Below are 23,888 nucleotides of genomic sequence, written 5' to 3' on the forward strand. Positions count from 1 at the left end.
CAAAGCGGTTCACAAATTAGTATCCGTAGTTATGCAACCTGCCAATATCTTTCTCAACTTCCTGGCGAGCATACAGCTGGAGCTGCCATTTCGGTCAATGATGTCACAAGTTTACTGTGATGATGAATCCAAGCTTCTAAGTCCACACTTCAGAATTCTGATTTACATCGTCACATTTCTCCAGCCTTTGAATTCACAACCGCATAACATTCCTTCTTAATTTCCTGATAAATAACTTGCTTTCTGGCTGATCATGTCAACTTTTGAACTAAATTGGAGGTCATATTTCAGAATAGATTCTTTCTGATCATCAATCCAGAGCAATGCGTGAATCTACCTGTTCGGACGCGTAGCGTTCCTTGTCCTTGCTGAACGAGGTTACCGTCAAACTAACACTGATAAAATAGAGATATATTGTCTAGTAGGTCACCTAATGTGTTTATAATCAGTCACGTTTTAAATGCCATACCTGGCAATTATTATCTACAAGTTATGTATATTTAGTAAAGACATACCTGTACTGTGAGTAGACACATCTGTGTATGCAGGTAAGGTAACCAAGCAAGTCACAGTATAATATGCCTTATTACTCAATACACAGGTATATCTACCCAGTCATTACAGTGTAATGCTCGTTTGACTTACTGTATCTATCACTAAATATCATTTACACGTGTGTGTGTGTGTGTGTGTGTGTGTGTGTGAGAGAGAGAGAGAGGGTGCGTGTGTGCTACGTTCATCTTTCAAGGTACACAGTTCGCTATTTCCATCATTGCTACAGTTGTACAGTTGTACAGTAATGAGTATGTGTGTGTGTATGGGTCTGTGGGTGTGGGTGTGTGTGGGTGTGGGTGTGTATGTGGGTGTATGTGTGTGTGTATGTATGTGTGTGTATATGTGTGTTTGTGTATGTATGTATGTGTGTGTGTGTGTGTATGTGTGTATGTGTGTATGTGTGTGGGGTGGGTGGGTGTGGGTGTGTATGTAGGGGTGTGTGTGTATGTGTGTGTGTATGTGTGTATGTGTGTATGTGTGTGTGTGTATGTGTGTATGTGTGTGTATGTGTGTGTGGGGGGTGGGGTGGGGGGGTGGGTGTGGGTGTGTATGTAGGGGTGTGTGTGTATGTGTGTGTGTATGTGTGTATGTGTGTGTGTGTGTGTGTATGTGTGTGTGTGTGTGTGTATGTGTGTGTGTGTGTGTGTGTGTGTGTATGTATGTAGGTGTGTGTATGTGTTACTTTCATCTTTCAAGGTACACATTGGTAGCTGACATTGCATGCCAGAAGTTTGCTATTTCCTTAATTGCTACAGTTATCTCTTTAACTAGTGACAGGGTTCATAATATACAAACTTAACGCACATGTAATTTTAAATTTAAATTTAACCTGTACTCCTCTAAATTTTTAAATTGATGATAAAGGGTGTTTACCCATCGGTCTCTCTGTTTGTCCAACTTTTTGGTCCCTAACATGACGTCAGCTGCGTGCCGAGTCCCGTGGTGTGAACGGCTGGAAGTGCAGACATTTTTCGCTTAACCAACCGATACTGAATGTTTCAGCACGTGCTGACCTTAACCTCATTAATATTAAAACAAAGTGGCAGGCTACCTGCGAAAAACTTTGAAACTCTGAATGGCGTGTGTTTTTGGAGCAAACGGAGTTCATGTCCGCGGAAGGAGAATACATTTTACGTGCCTATAGGAGGTTTTAAAAAGAAAAGAATATCCATCTTTCTAACGGTACTAACCATTTTCCCGTAGATCAACTAAAAATGTTGTTTTTGATGCCAGAATGTTAGGTGGGGTCGACATTTCGACATCGAAAGCTTTCCTCCTTTCTCCTCTATATGATCATTGGGGTGTCAGTTTTACCAAAAGTAAAATTCAAACCCCTAAAACATGTAAAATTACTCTGAACACCTTAGTTTAGGTACAAATGCAGCTGTATCAAATTCTCCGGTCCCTGTGCTATGTAGATCCGTATAGTTTGCACTATATTTCTTTATCCACTGCATTGACACTGATTATCCCAAAAGTGAAATGTTTTAAAACAAATTCCTTTGTACAGCGATTTTATTTTTCAAATTCTCTTCAGGAAAGACATATAAGTTCACTAATATACAAATTTTAAAAGTTGAGGACCTGTATTGAGATGCAGGTGCCCTTTAGTAAACACCTTGTCCCTCTATCTGTCATTATTTGTTTCTATGCAGGCGACATCTTTAAGGAATGATAAGAATGATAAGATTTCAATCAAATGCCTGTTGTACTATTTTTTGATTTGAGGATTGTCGAATTCTTCACATATTCGATGAGCCTGCTGAATGATCAGTGATCAATTGTCATAAAAACTAAATACAACCGTCTGATTATTCAAAAATATCATATTGTGTGATTTCATTCATTTTCGGTTTCCGCGCGTTTTAGAAGCAGCCGCAATTTCGTACTCATTTCGGTAATTGTTAAAATTATGGATGAAGGTCATAGAGATGTGCACAATCCACTAACAGGAACAAAAACTAGCAACATAAAACTGTGATGAAAAAGTAAGAAACAATTTTCAACAAATGTCACCTGTCGGAAGTAGCCGTCATATGTTTCCGTGTCTCTATTTAGATTCAGTGTTCAAAGAAAGATAACTCAAATACACTAAGAAAAGATATTCTTCACAGTGTCCCGCACGAGCCAAGACCTTCGCCGGGTATTTAGAATATTATTTTTGATCGTCAAATCAATAATAAAAATAATAAAAAATATATCTTATTTTGAATTGATTTTTGTTATGTCAAATTAAAAGAATTCATTTAATTTCATAAAATTTATTTTATTTGTTTAGATATAATAGAATCTGTTATTATTTGTTTGCTGTTTTACATCGATTTTAATTGATGGCAAGTTAATTTTCTTTCTTTTTCTTCTGTTTAAAATTGATGAAAATTGGATTCATTGTTAAACAAGAATGACGTTTCTTTGACGTTGTTTATCGATATAAAAATGTTTTTCGTACGTTTTACAGACTACAAAATAGATCGGGTCATGAATGGAATGTATGACTGGTTTTTTGGGTTCATTTTGAGCAAGATAAAAAGTGTCTTAAGCAAAACTGAACATTAATGCGTGTGTTTTAATCAGTTAAACTCACATTTTTCGGTCCAACTTCCGTTAATATTTTTTGTCAGTTTCTAGACGATGGCCAAACGTCTAACATTACCTCGTTTAGTGTCAAGCAGGTCACGTATTAACGAGATACAACTTGAGAAAATGGCCTCGCGGAAACATATAACGAGCGGAAACCTATGACGATATAGTATGGATTTGCAAACTGAAGTGTGACTGGCTGTTGTAGTGGTGTAACGGACTTAAGCGGGTAGCATGTACGGTTGTTCTCCTGTCTCAAAAATAAAGGTGCGAAAAGAAAATCTACCGTATATGTGCCGGTAATGGGACCAATGACAATAATGACCTACATTTTGACCATCTCTGACCATCATTTAACTTTTAAGAACTTGGCAGGTCGCTTACTGAAATTAATCTATAACTGAGGAAAAAAGATCAATGCATTATCATATATCTGTTTTATCACTATCTTTTTATCTCTCCTTCCTTATACTAGCAAACATAGATAATCGATAAAATGTGTATTTCTCTAGATGTTTTACTTATACTCATGTTGAATACTCACAATCTGCAGTCAAGACAGTTTACTTATAATAAATAATAATTATAATACTTCGAGGATCTTATATACCGCTTAATCATAACCTAGTTAGCAGGTCGTCTCAAAACGGTTCACAAATTATTATCCTGTTTATAGGGCCTTCGCAACCAGCCAATATCTTTCTCAACTCCATGGGAGCATACAGCCGGTGCTGCCATTTCGGCGCTCACAGCTAGTATTCAACAATTCTAGCACTGTCAAACCACGAACTCCTTCATAGCTAAGTAGACTGGAACAAGCGGAGTAAAGTATCTTGCTCAAAGATACAACACAGTGCCGTGCCGTGACTCGAACCCGTAACCCTTCGGTCACGGGCACGGCGTCCTACCACTAGACTACCGTGCCTCAAATATAATCCTGTGAATGTCACATAATCTGTAGTCTAGTCATTTTACTGATGATCCTGTGAATGTCACACAATCCGTAGTCTAGCCATTTTACTTATAATCCTTTGAATGTCTCACAATCTGTAGTGTGGACATTTTACTTATAATACTGCGAAATTCTCACAATCTGTAGTCTAGACATTTTAGTTATAATCCTGTGAATGTCACACAAATTTGTAGTTCATTGGTAAACATAATAAGTTTAATGTATCTCTGATTTCCATGTCATTGTCGTGGTAACTAGGTATATCAGTTTGTTTGGTTAGAGGTGTTACACATTGCTGCATTGTAGTATTTTCACTTTCTCACCCCACAACCCAAACGCTGCCCACAGGACAAGACTAAATTTGGAGATGTGTTTGGTCATCCCTACAATGACATGGTTACTGGCTGTAATACATATACTCTCGGGAAACTCCTTGGTACTGAATCTATGTGTCAGTCGTCCTGATACCAGCTCCATGATGGTTTTTTTATAATCACAGACCCACAGTGTGTGTGTGGGTGAAAGACTGATGACATTGATCCCGGCATTGAGATGGACCTTCTGTATTACTTTTCGCTTCCTGTCCAGAGGATTTAATGTTTCACTGCACTTGGTCGACACCTCACCATCAGTGGTGGGACATAAAGAAACAATGTCACATGGAGACTCCCGCTCCTCCACTACCTTGGTCTGTGGCAGTAGTTTGTACGTTGTCTCTCCTTTTGGTTCTGACCGTTGTTGTTCTGCAGAGGGTTGTCCCAGATCATCAGATGTTGAGACTGACCGATCCTGGTCAGTTAAAGTTTGACTTTGACCTGAGTCGATACCTTTTCAAAGGGCTTCTTTCAGGTGATCTTGAGGATTTTCATTTGGAGTGAAGTTGGCAGTACCCATGACAGGTTTTACAGGGAAACTGTGTGTAGGAGAATGGATCTCACAACATGCATCATAAATCTGTATGTGCGAACCACGCTGGAGAGCAGCTTTACATTCTTGAATTTGTTGTTTGAGTTGCTTCTCGTACATCTCCAGGTCCTGTTTGTATTTCTTTATCAGCTTGGTATTATCCTCTTCCATTTCGTGATAAAGAGAGGGTGTCTGTTCTGTAAGCATGTCCAGCTCTTGTTTTAATTCATCTGTTTGCATTAGTAACTTTTGTGACAGCTTCTCAAAACTACTCGTGTTGTCTTTAAGGAGCGTATCAGTAGATTTGATATATTTCCCAATTTCTACAAGATCACTTTGTTCTGTTCTGTCTATAAAGTTTTTAATGTCTGATTCTTTTATTGAGGAGTGATTTCACTTATTTCACATACGATGTGGCCTTTGTGAATAGAAGAAAGGCATTTTGGACAGTTGTCTCTCCTTATGATGAATACAAGTCGGAGAGGCATTTGGCTTTTAAAAGGGTTGCCATTTTGATGAAAAACTAAATTATTTGTTGATATTTTGAAGATGTTTGTTGCTCTTGTATAGATATATCATTATCAGTTGGCACTGTCACAAAGACTGTTCGATGAAAAAGAATTAAAATTTCTCTGCCCCATCCAGTAGTATATGTTTGTTAAAAAATATACCAATGTAAAAACCCTAAAGAATAACTACCTTACGATCACTGAGGTCACAGGGTTACTGTGATGATGAATCACAGTTTTCCATTCCACACTTCTCAATGTTCAGTTACATTGTCCATAGTTTAGCCCTTGAATTCACAATCACATGATGAACTTCCCCCTAGCTTTGTTAATAAACCAGTCACTTTCCTGCTGACATTGAAAACGTTTCGACAAAAGCTTGATGCCATGTGTTTGGCGAAATTTGATAATTCTTCTGTAAGGTAAATAATGCAAACAAATTTCTGCTCCGGTACGACCACATACTTTGAACAAAGAGTAGATCTAACTATTTGGACCTGCAGTTGTGCAGACTTAATAACTTCCCTACTACTGTATCTGTATTTTATGGAAATTATATTTATTTTCAACAATTTGTACATGTCAATGGTATGTAGGATAAATGTGTGGTCTCAATTAAAACTGATTCCCTTTATTTTTTCTAATATATCAGTGATTAATTGTTTATAAACTAGAAATATATTGCTGTATTCAGATATTTTTAACATAAATAATAAGCAGTACACAAAATGTCAACAGATCACTTATTATCCTCAAAGGTCAAAGTAAGGTAATATCTGGAGTGGCTTAGGAAATGTTTGATTTGAGCTAGACTTGGCTTAGCAAAGAACAACCCATTCAAACGTTAAGTCAAAGTATTGTCTGTATAGCATATTATGAGCCACGAGGGGATTAACATAATTATGGCTTCCCGATTTCCTTCTTCATTTTATGAAAAGAAATATTTTTAATTGTTTAACAGGCATTACCTAAGATGCGTTCCTTTCAATTTTATTCAACTGATCTAATAAACAATGTTGATAAAGAATCGTGAAAGTGTTCTATATAATTATATAGTTTAGTAGTGTCACCTTACGAACATGTTGAACAGCGAGACCTATACTCGTTACCAAGCAAGTTCATTCTAAAATGTCCCCGCTTCCTTAGTGACGGCAGCCGGAAGAGATTGTCACTGGGGAAGATCTCAAAACCAGAAAGAAATGTTTTTTTTAAATCGCAATTGAAAGATGTTTAACTTGCACTGTCAGCTTTAACCTGCCGGTTAAGTGAAAGGCATTGACTCATGTTGAGGCTTTCATCAGTAAAATAAGTTAAAATCCACTGCATCGTGTGACTTGGATTGTAATTTGTGTTTCCCTAACTTGAATTGACGAGCGGAAAAAATGCAATTACCCTATTGCATCAAAGCTAGTTACCGTATTGTAAAGAATTCATACAAATTGAGCCGTTGAACAAAATGAAATGCTTCAGTATCTACGTCGCCTCCTCCTGTGTAAAATGACTCGAAGACCAAATAATGATATGTGTGCTATTCAACAATTTGAATTGTTCTTCATATGAAGATATTAATGATGTGTAAATGAGGAGGACGGTACATTTAAGTCTTTTTTCAAAAAGCTGAAAACGTCTGAGAATCTAGGTTACCTTAATCAAATATAGACCAAACAAAAAGTCTACGAACATTAAACCAGCATCCCTGTTCTTCCACCTCGTTGATCCAACCAGAAACGTCTATAGCCTTTCTTGTGGTCAACATTTAGTTAAGGACATTTAGATTCCAAAACTTGTGAATAATTGTCAGACATCACTGAATGCGAATTTGCCATGGCTTGGTTCTGTTATACGTCATAACGAGGGATCGGTCACTTTTTATGGCTACCAATTTTTATACGTTTCATTTTCTGGTTATAATTATAAATCAAAGTAATTTCCTCACCCATGCTGCGAACGAAATGCTTACATATTTGTAAAAGGCACAACACTTCAATTTTATACCATAACGCTTGGCCTCATCTTTGCACACGTTTTCCCGACCTTTTATTGTATAAAGCAATATGCATAAACCAAAGAAAAGAAACAATTAAGAAATACGTTGAAGCTCTGCCTGACGAACACGTGAAGGTCCTGCGATAAAAACCTATGACTTCCATTGAAAGTATTTAGCCAGAAATGAAAGCAGTAATAAAGTATTTGTTGAGGACCCATGTTATGGTTTGTGAACACAAAAGAACGTTAAATTGTATCACAAGTTCGGCCATAGTACTTCCCACTTCTGTCATGCCTAACTTCACTCTCTGATATAAAACATTCCATAGTGATTGCATACTTATGGTATAGTTTTGTGCGTGTCTCTTTATGCATTGAATTCGAATAAAGTACATACGAAATAATGAAAACCAATTGTTTCTGAACATTGCACGTTCTCCACTCGTACACAAAAATAGTTGAGTGGAACAATACTTTTGTATCATCCTTGTGTGATCTCTACTCAGATTGTTCCGATCGTTTTAGATGATGAATTTCTCTGAAATACATTAACCTTTTACACCAGTTAAGCTACAAGTGTCATTGCAAAGTTTTACAAAAACACAGACGGTAAGGAAAAAAGTTTTCTGAATACTAAATAATATATAGTTGGTAACTTTTTCGGGGGATTTAATATCGCTACATCCGCGGTCACTTAAGCTAGCGCAAAATTAAACAGAAACCAGCGAATACAATGCCATGAATTTAAAGATATGAAGGAAAATAATTATGACGTCATAATAATGATGACGTCAACAATCGAATAATGAAGATAAAAAAAAAAAACAATATCGTATTTTGTTTTGTTTTGATAAAACACTTTTAAATTTAATCCCATCAACCAAATACAGAAGTTTCCACGAGAGTGCGATATGTTTTCCTGGCAATGTTCCACGATACTTGACCCAGGCAAGTTAATTCTATTCCGGACAAGAGCGAAAGATTAGCCAAAGGAAAATTACAGAAAGATACAATTTATTAAAATCAATCCAACAAGAACAAAGAAAACAAGAAAAGGAATCACGTGATTTGACGTGACATGTATGACCAGAATCCCGATCATAAATGTGGTAACATTGGAATTCCTTGATAACTATATGCATTCCTGACACCTAATTGAAGTATGAGTAACTTTTAGAGATATGTCTGTCTCCTGTCCCTCAACATTTGATTGTTTAGCAAACGGTCACGATTTATAGTCGTACGCATACCAACCTTGTTGTCGTAACGGGTGCTAAAAATGGATGCCAAACACGGTGGCCAATACACTCGCTATGACGTATATCACGGAGCCCGTCTTTATTACGTTACTCGTGTCAGTGACACCGTGAATCAGTAAATCATAAAATCTACACCGAAAACTTATTTTTAAATAGATATCATGATGTTTTACAATTTGAACCTTTTACAAGTCAAACTAATATAAACAAAGCCGGTTCAGTTTAAACAGTACACTAACTAGTGTTTGATATAATAATTGAATATTTCTCTGAACCGAACCTAGAGCACCGTCCTTTGAAGTAGGTTTTGCGTCATATTAAGACCATGTACAGCCATGGGCAAGACCAGAATAGCATTCAATTGTCATCCGTTAATCATAGTGGTACATGCACCTGTAGAAATATGACAGGTGAGCATGTCACAGGTTCAACGGTGTCACTTAACGACATAACACACGTTACCGTAATACGTTTAGCTCCTACATCCCCCGAAACACTATTAATAGACCACTGGACATTGACCGGACAGTTGTTCGGACGTGAAGTCACACTGAACGGCACTATGGTCACAACCAAAATTGGAATTATTTTACTTTTATGCTCTGTGATATATGGTGAGTAAAATGATACATTTATCTAATGCATGGGTATGGTTTTGTATTCAGAGTTAGGTTGGACTTATTTGAAGAAGAAAAAAATGGGGACGATGGGAGAACACTTTTTTGTTGTTGTTGACGAACATCAGTAGAATGCTGTTCGAGCGCGTAAGGTGCGGAGCCCCTCTTTTAGATTCAGGCCATCATCATCCAGAAAATAAAATTTAAACGCGCATTTATGCATTAAAGTGATCTAAATGTTATAAGATGTAAGGAGGTTATCTCAATAGTGTTTTCTTATAGATACACAGTATTTATAAACAAATTCACAAATGATTTATAAAAGGCAAACAACATTCTGCAAAGTATGCGATTTGCAAATAAAATTTAGATACTCTAAAAGGATAGACCCATCGACCCATCCCTTGCAAAAATTTATGATACTAATATTGATATGTTTGCATATGTAGGACTGTGTGATGATGTGATAGATTTTGTTCTTGTGGGTTGATGGCGTGGTAGATTTTGTCCTTGTGGGTTGATGGTATGTTATATGTTGTACTTGTGGGTTGATTGTGTGTTATATTTTGTACTTGTGCGTTGATGGCGTGATAGATTTTGTCCTTGTGGGTTGATGGTATGTTATATGTTTTACTTGTGGGTTAATTGTATGCTATATTTTGTACTTGTGGGTTGATGGCGTGATAGATTTTGTCCTTGTGGGTTGATGGCGTGGTAGATTTTGTCCTTGTGGGTTGACGGCGTGATAGATTTTGTCCTTGTTGGTTGATGGCGTGGTAGATTTTGTACTTGTGTGTTGATGGTATGGTTTATTTTATCCTTGTGTGTTGATGATGTGGTATATTTTGTCATTTAGGGGATAGCCTTATTGTATTTTGAAATTGGCGGCGGGATATCGTGTTTATACTGTCGCAAATTGAGTTTTACTTGCGACGCGGAGCTGAGCCAGTAAAACGGATATTTGCCCCAGTAAAATCACGATATACCGCCGCCATTTTCAAAATACAGTAGAGACATCCCCATTCTAATTCATATCAACCAAAACCGGCAACGAAACGTCTATTTAAGACATTTTTGAGTATTTTCTTTATATTTTGGGTCTCTCTACTGTGGACTGCTGACGTCAAAAATATTCAAAGTGAGGCGGAATTACGTTGACCTTTCGGGGTCACGCTATTGTTTGTGACGTCATGAATAATCAATTTCATGACGTGTCAGGGTCAGTCGGGGTCATCGATGTCATTAACAATCGCCATCCGGGCTACATATGCAAATGAGAAATGTTGCGGACTGAATATCGTGGTTTTACTGTCGCAAAATGTTTTGATTGACCAATCAAATGTCTTTGTTACATTTCAAATGACTTAAGGATGTACACCTCTGAGAAGTCAAAATATTTCTGTATTAAACGTTTTTCTTATATTGATTTTTGGAAAAAGGAGATAATGGCATAGTAAAAAATGCAAACAAAAATATATGTCCGTGTGTTCGTTTTTGTGCTATGATCGGTCAAAGATACCAATTTAACACAATATGTGATTTTAGGTGAATTTTCGGGTTTTGACCATTTGCAGAACAAATTCATACAATTTCTTCCAAGTGTATTATCAGATATGTATGAATGTTTGTAGAATTGATAAAAATATTATTTTCTTTTAAATTATGGAAGTAAAATTTCTTAATCTTATATTTTACTCAGAAATGCGATTTTAGTTACCCCTACCCTTTAATTTTTACATTTTTTCACCATTTTTTTTTTTTGACAATTTAAGTGATCAATCTAGTGTCAAAAAAGGTGAAATGTTGGCCCTTTGTGAAGCGCAAGAAATTCACATAAATATACATTTTCAAAATGGCCGCCAAATTGGTCATTTTTTTCACATTCTTATAAAAAATGTTCCACACACAACAGACATCTAGTTTTTTGACATGTTTTTCAGATGTGTATTTGCTATTAAACCTATCATAATTTGTTAAATATTACAAAAACCCGTTACACCAGATCAAAACGAGACTTGAACGTGACTGAAACCTCAGAAGAGTACATCCTTAATTAGAATTTGTGTTGATGTGTTATATTTTTTCAAAGTATGTTGACGCTGTGTTATATTTCGTCTTTTTGTGATGAAACTATAGTATATATGGCCGCTGTGTTTATTTGGTGTATTTGTTTTTGAGTGTGTTAACTCTTTGTTGATGATATACTACATGTTTTCCATGTGTGTTGACGATGTGGTACATATAATTATATTATGTCTTTGTTCGTAGAGTTAGTGGTATATTTTGTCCTTGTGTGTTTACTTTTTTGTTATATTTTGTCCTTGTTTGTTGACTTTTTTGTTATATTTTGTCCTTGTGTGTTGAATTTTTTGTAATATTTTGTACCTCTGTGTTGACTTTTTTGTTATATTTTGTCCTTGTGTGTTGACTGTTTTGTTATATTTTGTCCTTGTGTGTTGAATTTTTTGTTATATTTTGTCCTTGTGTGTTGACTGTTTTGTTATTTTTTGTCCTTGTTAACGCTGTCATGGTTTGGCTATGTTTACTGACAATGGTGTTTTTGTCCTATGTTTTGGGACATTGTTGTATGTCTTATCCCTGAACGTTGACGGTAAGATGTTTGCTTAAAGACGGTATATAATTTTGTGTTGACGCTGTGACATATTTTATCAAAGTATTTGGTTGAACTTTTGAAGACGGTATACAATTTTGTGTTGACGCTGAGATATATTTCATCAGCGTATTTTCATCAGTGTTTTGAAGACTGTATATAATGTGTTGATGATGCTGTGATATATGACATCATTGTGTTTGGTTGGAGTTGTATTGCAGACTATAAATCATTGTGTCGGCGATGTGGTATTATTGTCTGTTTTAAGACAATTATGTCTTCTTTTTCAGTCTCGTCTACTGAGAGGAGAAAGGGGAGCGGTCGTTCTATGATAGGAATGCTGCAGAACATTGCCCCGACCAGTCAGTTCAAGTTCCCGCTATCTGCCTTAATAGGGAAACAACACAACTCGGGTAAGTCCTGAGCCAATACTTGAACTATGCCAGCTGTTTGAAAATAGAATAATCTGTGAACTGTTTGATTTCGCGTTAAATCAATCAATTTTGTCACACTATGGAAATACCTTGTTTGCATTTAAAAAAATAACCTTCATTAGTGCACCTTTTTTTATAAATGATACATACTTAAGATAATTATACTGTCTTTACTAAAAAAAAAAGTTGCACAATGATGTCATTTCCATAGGTTACAATATTAAAATTTGCCATTAAATTAGAGACTCTAAGACTCGGATATAATATATAACAAAGAAAAGCACGTAATAATTGTCTACAGGTGGTTGCCAAATTTCGTGAAATGAAATCGAAGCCCTATAATTGTACTTAAATGAGTAAACAAGCAAATAAATAAATATTTACTGAAAAATTCGAAAAAATCCAAACAAAAAAGGTCTGATTTAAAAAACAACAACACCGGTTTCTCAGACACTAAGCGTAGTGGTCATAACGTTAGATGTCTCTGTTGAGGTGCGTGAAGGTATACCGCTCATATTGTTAATTATCATAATAGTAAATGACTTATTTCAAATTTACGTGATGTTTGTTTTGTCAGCAAGGTCTTCCCGACATGTTTAAATTAGATACATACAAATGAGTATATCCTTCTAAATAGATAGTCAAGTAAAGAATGAAACTCCACCGCATTAACACCGGGCTTGTTTGCTCCTTATATAATCGGTCATGTGTCCGACTTGTAATTACTGTATCAGCTGACGTGATTGACAGGTCAGTCTGTCTTGGGCTGACAAGTACGGTGCTCTGGCCTTCCTAGGGATCGACTGTCCTATGGCTATCAGCATGGCGCTTTCCTGTCGTAAAAGTCATATGATAATATAATAAACGACAGTCAGTGTCAGAATCCTCAAGGATGAGTGACAAGGACTAAATACAATTTGTTTTATTTCAATAACTCTCAAATAGTTGTGATTTATATTAGTTTGAAAAGAACTGGAAAAATAGCCAACAAAATAACACGATATATAATACTTTTAACTGAAAGATGATTTACAAAGTTGTCATTTCAGATTTAGAAAAACGAAATACCACCATTGTTATTTCAAATAATTCTGAATAATTCTTATACCGAATAATAAATTCTTGAAATTCTAGAATTATTTGTTGAAGTATAATGAAAACGACATAATATGCCATGTCATAACTTTTTGTTTTTCTCATATTTGATTTCTGAGCCTGTGATAATGTACACGTGTTCACTTTGGAGGAAGAGAGATTTTATACAATTAACGTTATTTCAGTTATTTAATCAGTATAATTATGACAGGACACCTCACAACATGCTAGTATCAGCGGGTTTTTTTCTGTCATCTTATTTCTGACTTCTGTAGTTAACAAGGTGTCACAATGGAGCGGGAAATATTACATACTTATATTTCAATTGATACTGATTTACTCCTGAATTACTAAAAACATCCTGGATTTTTTAATTATCGAATATCGATATAAAAAAAAATTGACGAAAACCTTCACGGCGTGATATGCAGTAATATATTTGTGTCTTTCACTACTTTATCATATCATGTTTGTATATGTGTGGGTAGGTGGGCACACCTAATTATTTTTATTATAAAGGAAATATCTAGTACTTTATTATTTTATTTTATTAAGTAACCAGTATCTATAAACTTGAAATAGTGTCTCATAGCTCAACTTGGCCGGATATTAATTTGATCAATTTCGTTTTAACTTGAAACTTCAAATTGTGAATTGATATGTGACACTTTATTAAAGTAAATTATTATCATTATCATAAACATGTAAAGCTGCCTAGCAATCAATAGGATCAATTATCTTCTATAAAATATTATTAAAACATTTATGATATAATCCGATGTCATTAAATTGACCCAAATGATCACCGATAACAGTCCAGAGAGAAAGTGATCAGGACAGCCTCTACTTATACAAATAAATCCTTTATTCTACAATTAATGCATTTAAACAGCTGATGAAGAAATACAGTTAATTATAAATCTTCTGGACCTAATTCGTAGTTTAATAAACGTGTCCTAGGGTTTGGAGAGTAATATGTTCGAAATAGCCGTCCTTCCGGCCAGATATATTTATAACAAAGGTTATCGTTCAAAGGGAAGTAACTCAAGTTAGTTTCGATATCATTTTGTTATATTACGCAAATCGTTGTTAAGAATAAGATGTAAAGTTACGTATGCCGCTTTGATGTTAAACAGTTGTGTAAACATTTGAAGCGCCATTCTAAAATTATAACACTTCAGTAGGGAAGCTGCCATCTTGCATTCGCAGCTACAATCTAAACCTAATTCGTTATTTGTAGATGAGTCAGATGACGCGATGAGTTATCGGGTCGATTTTAAAATGATGCTTTGACGAATGATAAAGAACTAAACTGAATTGAGCATGAGTTAAGTACCCGATAATGTCGTTCAGGTAGTCCAGAAATGTAGGCATGGCGTCACTCCATTTTGATTAGAAACTGTTTTTTAGTGCCGGCAAATGACGGGAAGACCGGAGAACTAGCACGGAAGATTGTTACGGGGTCTGTTTCTAAGAACCGATACAAGATGCAGTCTCCTGTTTCCCTCATGGGACGAAGTCTTGCCACGAGAGCAAACGGCTTCGGTAAGTCTGGGACTAGGAGACGTCTAAGTACTGTCAGTCTCCGTGGGCAGACTGCAAACCCGTACAATACGAGGTCGTTTGCTTTAAATCAATTTGCGCGCTAACCATCAGCCAACATTTTTAAATTTGTTAAATTGTTTAAATTTTGTACAATAAACTATTCAAAGATTTCTTATCAACTTCAAATTTTCAACAACAAAACAATGTTTTAAAAATGACAGTTTTTCATTTTCCTTATTATTTTCATTGATTAGTTGGAGTCCGTTTACATGCTTTTCGGTTGTTATACATGAAATTTAACTTTATCTTTTAAAATCAAAATGAGCTGAGTTAACACGAAATTCATGTAAATTTGTATTTTAACTGCTAGTATTTTCCTTCAGCCTTGAGAATCATGCATATCTGATGTATTTTATAATACTACATAGGATATCAAACACGATAAACGTTAGTAAATGTACCAATCTGTTCATCACTTGAAACTGAGACTCCGTTGCCTCCCTTTACGGATCGAGACTGGTCGGCTTCACAACATACCATTCGAACAGAGGAACTGTCCGTTCTGTCCAAACACCGTCGAAAATTGAAAATGTGACTGTCCTACTTATGGCAGCATTAAAGGAGAACTATACAATATAGCAAGAGTTTATAATGATAATTTTGATAATCTCCATAGTCATCAAAAGTTCCTATTTTTAGAACAATTAATGACTGAATCTTTACACTTGCAAAGTCGCTTACCCTCATGTTTAAATATAGGCGTCAACGTAGTATCAATAACTAGCTAAAATAAATCTGATTTTATAATTAGGAAGATAATGATAAAATGTCCCATGAGCCGATTGCGGCTGGCCGTTACATCAATTTTAATCTTGAAAACGTATTTCAAGTACACCTTTCATCAGTAATGTAAACATTTATCTGTATTTGTTACATGTGATGTGATGCGTGACACTGAAATAAAATATTGATTAATTGATTGATTTGATTGGTAAAACTCACCACTGTATACACTATCCACAGCTAAGAAGACGAAGCTTGGATGTGGGCGTGGCACCTGTATCCGGACAATGGATAGTGTGATCAAGGCTTACAGACGGCGCTCTAAGGTTCTCTTGTGCAGGTACGTCTCAAGTCCAACAGCCAAACAATCAGGGGCTTTGAATAATTAATCAGTGGTTTTCTTTCGTATCCTCTGTGTCGGGGAGATTTAATGAAGAAAAAATAATCTGTCCCTATAAAAGCAATACCGGTACTTTTTCAATCTTTTTACTTTTTAATAAAATGTATTCCTTGCTCACATACCATTCCTTGCTTAAATTTGTGTCGATGAACTATTTAGAATACCAAATGACAATAGTAATCATTCATCCGGAAAATTAGAGGAAAATTTGAAATTTAGTAGTGAGACTCGTGTACGTCACTTCCGAATTAGCGTAGAGATCCGGGGAAAAACGGGTCGTGTTCTTTTATCAAAAATGTCTTCTTTTTTTTTAATTCCAGGCCTTTGATGATAACTTTTGAATTTATAACCAATATTCATTTTTCTATCACATGTACTTTCCAAAACAACTGCATAATATATTGATGATTTAAATGTATAGGAGACTTACCCGCCACATGGAATGTCTAAACTACAAGCTCCAGAAGTGTCCTATGACGTACTGGCGGGCCGTGCGGATATTGAGGCGCGCGTTTGGGGACTACTTGTGGCGGTGTAATATTAACATCCCCCTCCGCCTGGACATCGCCCTACAGAAACAAATTCCAAAGTTCGTAGATGATGTCATTGAGAGTAAAGTTAAAACACTTCCCGATAACTACCCAGAGGAATTGGGAAATTACTTTGACATCGACGATGATTTCATGGACGATGACGACGACGACGACGACGACGACGACGACGACGACGACGACGATGATGATGATTATGATTATGATGATTATGAGGATGATGATGACATTAAAGAATTTAAAGAAAGTATGAGGAAACTAATGAAAGGTACGACCGTTTGTCTATTCATCCTCAAATTGTGATTTAAAGTAAATAATTCACTTGAATACTTTATTATGTAAATGTTTCACATTTTATCATAAGACAAACTTAATTGTTTTACCATATTACATGTATGTTTACAAATATCTATGCCTATGTCATAATCGCGTTGTTGAGGGGTCATAGGTCAAGATCTGTTCGTATTAATAGGATGCAATGGGGAACCGTCGGCATTTGCAGGTAACGAGTATTTTCTCGTTTACGGAAAGTGACGACGGTTCCCGATTGAGTAGGATGTTAATCTAGATTATGCAAATATCTAATTTATCATAACTGTCGTTTTCTTTATCCATTTAGCGATTTCCTTATTACATTTTTTTTGTATTTTACAGCCGATGACAAGGATCTAGATAGATATGAGGAATCTATTGAGGATATGTTAGAAGATTATGACGATGAAGATTACGAGATCGATGATGTTTTAGAGGATAAGAAAGACATTATCGAAGACATAGTTGAGAAAAACAACAAAAAAGCTATCATTGATGAATACATAGAAGAAATGTTTGATGACGTCGATGATTATGAAAAAGAAGACACACGATACGGCGTTAAAGGCAGCAGAGACAGTATCAAAGACAAAGTCGAGCATATGAAGGATATAATTGAGAACAGCCATGACATATTCGAAGATATTATCGATGACGATGATTATGAAACTGATGACGACGATGATGATGATGACGACGACGACGATGACGATTATGAGAAAATTGATCGTGACGATATAACTGATCATATCGAAGACATAATTGAGAGTATCTATGACGACGACGATGATAATGAATTGTTTGATGATGATGATGATGATCGCAATGAGTACGAGGAACGCGATGATAAGGACGATGATTACGACGATGCTTATGATGATATAGATGATATTTATGACGATAAACGTGATTCTATCAGATTGAAGAGAAGGAAATTTGATGACGACAATGAATATCTAGAAATTGACGACTTCGATGAAAAACTCTTTGGTGATGATGATGATGATGATGATGATGATGACTACGACGATGATCGTTATGATGATCGTGATGATCGTGATGATAGTTATGATGATCGTGATGATTATGATGATCACGATGATGATGATCGATACGATGATGATCGTGATGATCGTTATGATGATCGTGATGATCGTTATGATGATCGTGATGATTATGATGATCACGATGATGATGATCGATACGATGATGACATTTATGACGAAATTGACGACGACAAGGGACGATCTGACGATATCAATGATAGCGATGATGACGTCGTCAATATGCCGATGCAGCTGTATCACCGATTGGCAAAAGGTATCTCCTCTCGTAGACTTCAGCACATAAAGAAACTGTTCAAAATCATACCGAACAAGGCCAAAGGACCCATCTCAGGTATGAAGTAGTACGTTGTACAAGCAATAAGCTAATTAATTAATTGATAGGGTCTTATACTCTACCCTCGAGTAAAGTAGTTGGTGTTATACCCTCAGCTTTACTCGAGGGTGACGAATTTAGGTCAGAACTTTGGGAGCAAAGTAGGGGAATTTTAACCCGAAGGAAGATTCTTAAATGCACGAAGCTGTGCCGAGGGCCAGGCTTTTAGAATCTTACCAAAAGGGTTGACATTTCTCTGTCCTACTCCTAAAGTGGCAAAGCCTCGTGCTGGACAGCCAAAGACTCACCCCCGGGTTGGTATTCCCCTGTCCACGGACCACACACATGTAAGATCCAATAATCTTTATCGGAGGTGAGTATATTTCTGGCTTATGTGGTGGGAAAAGGATCACTCACACCGAGAAAGGCTTAAAGTAGACAGTCGCACGTCCTACTTATGTATAATGGACATAATACAATGAAACAACTATAGCATTCCAAAGTTAAGTATAGTATCCACGAGTCAAGCACAGTATCCGATAGTCAAGCATAGTATCCGAGAGTCGAATATAGTATTATAAACATAGAAATATTGTATCCCATAGTATAATACAATGAAACAACTATAGCATTCCAAAGTTAAGTAAAGTATCCACGAGTCAAGCACAGTATCCGATATTCAAGCATAGTATCCGAGAGTCAAGCATAGTATCCACGAGTCAAGCATAGTATCCGAGAGTCAAGCATAGTATCCGAGAGTCAAGCATAGTATCCACGAGTCAAGCATAGTATCCGATAGTCAAGCATAGTATCCGAGAGTCAAGCATAGTATCCACGAGTCAAGCACAGTATCCGATAGTCAAGCATAGTATCCGAGAGTCAAGCATAGTATCCACGAGTCAAGCATAGTATCCGAGAGTCAAGCATAGTATCCGAGAGTCGAATATAGTATTATAAACATAGAAATATTGTATCCGAGAGTCGAATATAGTATTATAAACTTAGAAATATTGAATCCGAGAGACGAATATAGTATTATAAACATAGAAATATTGTATCCGAGAGTCGAATATAGTATTATAGACATAGAAATATTATATCCGAGAGTCGAATATAGTATTATAAACATAGAAATATTGTATCCGAGAGACGAATATAGTATTATAAACATCGAAATATTGTATCCGAGAGTCGAATATAGTATTATAAACATAGAAAGATTGTATCCGAGAGTGAAATATAGTATTATAAACATAGAAATGTTATATCCGAGAGTCGAATATAGTATTATAAACATAGAAATATTGTATCCGAGAGTGAAATATAGTATTATAAACATAGAAATATTGTATCCCAGAGTCGAATATAGTATTATAAACATAGAAATATTATATCCTAGAGTCGAATATAGAATTCTGGAATCATGTATAGTATCCCAGATTATAAACATCGAAATATTGTATCCGAGAGTGAAATATAGTATTATAAACATAAAAATATTGTATCCGAGACTCGAATATAGTATTATAGACATAGAAATATTATATCCTAGAGTCGAATATAGAATTCTGGAATCATGTATAGTATCCAGAGTCGAATTAAATATTTCTGGAGTCATGGATAATATCTAAACATAGAAATATTGTAGCCGAGAGTCGAATATAGGATTATAAACATAGAAATGTTATATCCGAGGGTCGAATATAGTATTATAGACATAGAAATATTATATCCTAGAGTCGAAAATAGTATTATAAACATAAAAATATTGTATCCGAGAGACGAATATAGCATTATAAACATAGAAATAATGTTTCCGAGAGTAGAATATAGTATTATAAACATAGAAATGTTATATCCGAGGGTCGAATATAGTATTATAGACATAGAAATATTATATCCTAGAGTCGAATATACTATTATAAACATAGAAATGTTATTTCCGAGAGTCGAATATAGTCTTATAAACATAGAAATTTGTTGGCCGAGAGTCGAATATAGTCTTATAAACATAGAAATTTGTTGGCCGAGAGTCGAATATAGTGTTATAAACATAGAAATAATGTATCCGAGAGTCGAAAAAAATATTATAAACATAGAAAGATCGTATCCCAGAGTCGAATTAAGTATTTCTGGAGTCATGGATAATATCTAAACATAGAAATATTGTATCCCGGAGTCGAATATAGTATTACAAACATAGAAATTTTGTATCCGAGAGTCGCATATAGTATTATAAACATAAAAATATTGTATCCGAGAGTGACATATAGTATTATAAACAAAGAAATACTGTATCCGAGAGTCGAAAAAAATATTATAAACATAGAAATGTTATTTCCGAGAGTCGAATATAGTGTTATAAACATAGAAAGATTGTGTCCGAGAGTGAAATATAGTATTATAAACATAAAAATATTGTATCCGAGAGTGAAATATAGAATTATAAACATAGAAATGTTATTTCCGAGAGTCGAATATAGTGTTATAAACATAGAAATAATGTATCCGAGAGTCGAAAAAAATATTATAAACATAGAAATGTTATTTCCGAGAGTCGAATATAATATTATAAACAAAGAAATACTGTATCCGAGAGTCGAAAAAAATATTATAAACATAGAAAGATTGTGTCCGAGAGTGAAATATAGTATTATAAACATAAAAATATTGTATCCGAGAGTAGAATATAGTATTATAAACATAGAAATATTGTATCCGAGAGTCGAATATAATATTATAAACAAAGAAATATTGTATCCGAGAGTCGAATATAGAATTCTGGAGTCAGGGATAGTATCCCAGAATCAAATAAAGAATTCTGGAGTCACTGACAGTATTCCAGAGTCGAATTTCGTATTTCAGAGTCGGGTATATTATCCCAGAGCCGAATGTAGTGTTTCAGAGTCACCTTTATAGTATCCCAGAGTCGAATATGGTAAACAGAGTCATGTATATCATCTCAGAGTCGATTATAGAATTCTGGAGTCATGTTTAGTATCCCAGATTCGAATATAGAATTCTGGAATCATGTATAGTATCCAGAGTCGAATTAAATATTTCTGGAGTCATGGATAATATCCCAGAGTCAAATTAAGTATTTCTGGAGTCATGTATAGTATCCTAGAGTCGAGTATAGAATTCTGGAGTCATGTATAGTATCCCAGATTCGAATATAGAATTCTGGAATCATGTATAGTATCCCAGAGTCGAATTAAGTATTTCTGGAGTCATGGATAATATCCCAGAGTCAAATTAAGTATTTCTGGAGTCATGTATAGTATCCTAGAGTCGAGTATAGAATTCTGGAGTCATGTATAGTATCCCAGATTCGAATATAGAATTCTGGAATCATGTATAGTATCCCAGAGTCGAATTAAGTATTTCTGGAGTCATGGATAATATCCCAGAGTCAAATTAAGTATTTCTGGAGTCATGTATAGTATCCTAGAGTCGAGTATAGAATTCTGGAGTCATGTATAGTATCCCAGATTCGAATATAGAATTCTGGAATCATGTATAGTATCCCAGAGTCGAATTAAGTATTTCTGGAGTCATGGATTATATCCCAGAGTCGAGTATAGAATTCCGGAATCACCTTTAGTATTCCAGAGTCAAATTTAGTATGTCAGAGTCATATAAAGTATCCCAGATTCTTAATATATTATCCAGAAGTGACGCATCGTACCCCGGAGTCAAAGACTAAGTCAGAGACAGGCGAGAATGCTTTACTATACCAAGGTTATGTGATGACGATACTAAAGTTGACAAGTTTTGTACTAAACATGTATCCTTCATAAACTCACCACGCATTTATTTTATTGATAGGTAAACGGGCATACTTTGATAAGAATAGTCCGATCTACAGACGGATAAGAACAAAGAAAATTAACAGAAGCAAAAACGCCGTGAAGGCAGATTGGGATGGCAAGTATGTGTAGGTAAGTGTCACTCATAAAATTATATAAGTGATGACAAACTAATGTTAAATCATCCATTATAGAGAACTACAAAGCAAAAATGTTGATTTGATCCAATAGCAGCAGGATCCATGACACACGAATGCTCTCCGAGTGGAAAATGCTCGGGTCTTTCCGCCAAACTGTTTGGACCAATCATGAGGTGATGTCAAGTTCAAGATCTTTGCCGCCTTATATTACTGGCAAACATGGGAAGACGGTTTAGTTCTCAGAGAAAATTATATTCTACCATTTAGTAAACTTTAAAAAAAAAAAAAAAAAAAAAAAAAAAAAAAATTTAAAAAAAAAAAAAAAAAAAAAAAAAAAAACTGATTGAAACAACACAGAACGATACGATACTATTGTCTTTGTTTTTTATATAAAGAAACGGATTAAAATGCATCTTTTTAAAAGTCAGGATGATATGAAATAATTTTCAATACAAACATATTCTGCAAGATGAGGTTCCACGCACCATTGGAGATGTTTGAACGGAACTGTGTTGCATACAGTCATAAATGTAAAAAAAAATGATGGATGTCAATTCTCAAATGAAACAAAGTTATGAATGGAGCTGACACATATGCGACTCACCGAAATTTAACCAAATGTGTTGCCGAAGTCTTATAAAACGAACCAACGTGAATATTTGTACTTTCTCCTTTTTTTGCAGACGCCAAAAGATACTGAATCAGAGGCGCCGAAGGATACTGAATCAGAGGCGCCGAAGGATACTGAATTAGAGGCACCGAAGGATACTGAGTCAGAGGCGCCGAAGGATACTGAATCAGAGGCGCCGAAGGATACTGAGTCAGAGGCGCCGAAGGATACTCAACCAGATGGTTCGGTGACGGAATAAAATACTTCAATTCATGTTAAGAATATTTCACAAGATATTGTTTTCTACTTTTGCTTGGCCACAATGCCATTTGTAAACAGGAAGTATCAAGGGTGCATTTTCCTTCCGCAACTCTCCTTGCACCTGTAAGGTTGGCTTTTAACATTCGACATTCCAATACATACCAGTGATTTGAGTTTGTTGCTGTTGAAAGAACGCATCCATGATTCTTTGTACGCTGAAAATGGACATTGTTTATTTATTATTTAATTTTTTACAAATACAGTATGAATTTAAATGAATATGAGCGTTTTTGTTGTAATTTACTGTTTTTCAAAAAGAGAATAACGATACGTTGAACGATTTTCATTGTTCGAACGAGTTACTTCCCTTTAAACGTTTGGTGGTCTTATAAGTATTCATTTATGGGTTTACGTATCTTAAGTCGCTCGAATTCTGCTCTAGGCCGTTGATTAGTTTTTACACTCTGAACACTATTGTAGATTATATTTTGTATCTTTCTTCTGTTCTTCCTCTTTTAACAAAAACCCAATCAGGTGTGATTTTCTTTCCAGAAATGATTGATCAAAGCTGTTGTCAGTTTCCAATCCATAGC

General features: G+C 35.4%; 1 long non-coding RNA gene across 1 annotated transcript; it reads left to right on the forward strand.

Annotated features, from left to right (window-relative positions):
- Positions 1–18,231: 18,231 nt before the first annotated feature.
- LOC110464116 lies at positions 18,232–23,574 on the forward strand. The gene is made up of 3 exons (XR_002464469.1): positions 18,232–18,493; positions 22,304–22,416; positions 23,108–23,574. It is a non-coding gene; the product is annotated as an uncharacterized LOC110464116 (long non-coding RNA).
- Positions 23,575–23,888: the final 314 nt, after the last annotated feature.

This window comes from Mizuhopecten yessoensis, unplaced genomic scaffold (genome assembly GCF_002113885.1).
Source record: "Mizuhopecten yessoensis strain PY_sf001 unplaced genomic scaffold, ASM211388v2 scaffold10961, whole genome shotgun sequence".
In the NCBI taxonomy this organism is placed as follows: domain Eukaryota; kingdom Metazoa; phylum Mollusca; class Bivalvia; order Pectinida; family Pectinidae; genus Mizuhopecten; species Mizuhopecten yessoensis.